Here is a 1216-nt window from a genome sequence, read left to right as displayed (position 1 = left end):
TTCTAAAGAAGTCAAGTTCAAGGTTTGGGTCCTTGTAATTTGCATATCACCTTTTCCTAGCCTGCACTCCAAAAGGCCTTAGAGGAGAGGGGAGAAGCCAGTCTCATTGCCTTACTGAATTGGTGACATGCTGAGGACTCACTGAAAAGGAGATTGGTCCCCAAGTCGGGGAGAGGTGTCTGCCATGTCACAGCCCCACAGAAGTAGGAACAGAGATCCCTGCGCACAGGTAAAGCAAATTGTTTCATCACAACTACTGCCTCTTGGTTTCCAGTCTTTATAAACAGTGAATTATAGGAAAGTGGCTTAAAACTATAATACAAAAAATAAAAGTCCCACTTGGAAGGCTTTTCCATCTAGGAGGAGCACTGGATCGAATTTCTCAGCAGAAATGTGTGCAGAGTCTCCAAGAGACTGTATCCAATCCATTTATTTAAATTCCACTTTGGATAAATAACCACCTTTGGGGAAACATAAGCATAGCACCTCTTCCCCATTATAGAGTCACAATTCCAGCTCCATAGCATCCCTCTACCACCAGGGGGTATATATAATTTTTATGGAGTTATAATCTATGTGATGCCTGTTTCTTAGTGCTGTTTTTGGTTACTATTATTTCACATACAGTTCTCCGTGTAGCGTCTAAATATTTTCCATTTTCAGTACACAGTGATACATAGTGTTATGATAGATAAAAATAGCTCATGCTTACAAAATAATTACTATATGTCAGACACAGTTCTGAGCACATTATCTATTTTTACTCATTAAATGTTTCTTCCCTATAACCATATATAGCTAGGTACCATCTGTCTTTGTTTGGCTTCAGAGGAAAGAAAGTGGAGGGACCTCCCTCGTTGTCCAGTGATTAAGGATCCACCTACCAGTGCAGGAGACATGGGTTTAATCCCTGGTCCAGGAACTAAGATCACATACGTTGAGGGCAACTAAGCCTGTGCACCACAATCACTGAGCCTGTGGTCTAGAGCCTGGGGGCCACGACTTCTGAGCCCATGTGCCGAAACTACTGAAGCCCTTGCACCCTACAGCCTGTGCTCTGCAACAAGAGCATCTGCCACAATGAGAAGCCCACGCACCACAACGAGTAGCCCCTACTCACTGCAACTAGAGAAAGCCCTTGCACAGCAATGAAGACCAGCTCAGCCAAAAATAAATAAAAAATTAAAAAAAAAAAAGTGGAGTCCAAAGCCAAGAG

Source organism: Bos grunniens, chromosome 1, assembly GCF_055505025.1.
Source record: "Bos grunniens cultivar Pamir isolate PY7600 chromosome 1, Bosgru_T2T1.0, whole genome shotgun sequence".
Lineage (NCBI taxonomy): Eukaryota > Metazoa > Chordata > Mammalia > Artiodactyla > Bovidae > Bos > Bos grunniens.
This window is presented reverse-complemented; position numbering follows the sequence as displayed.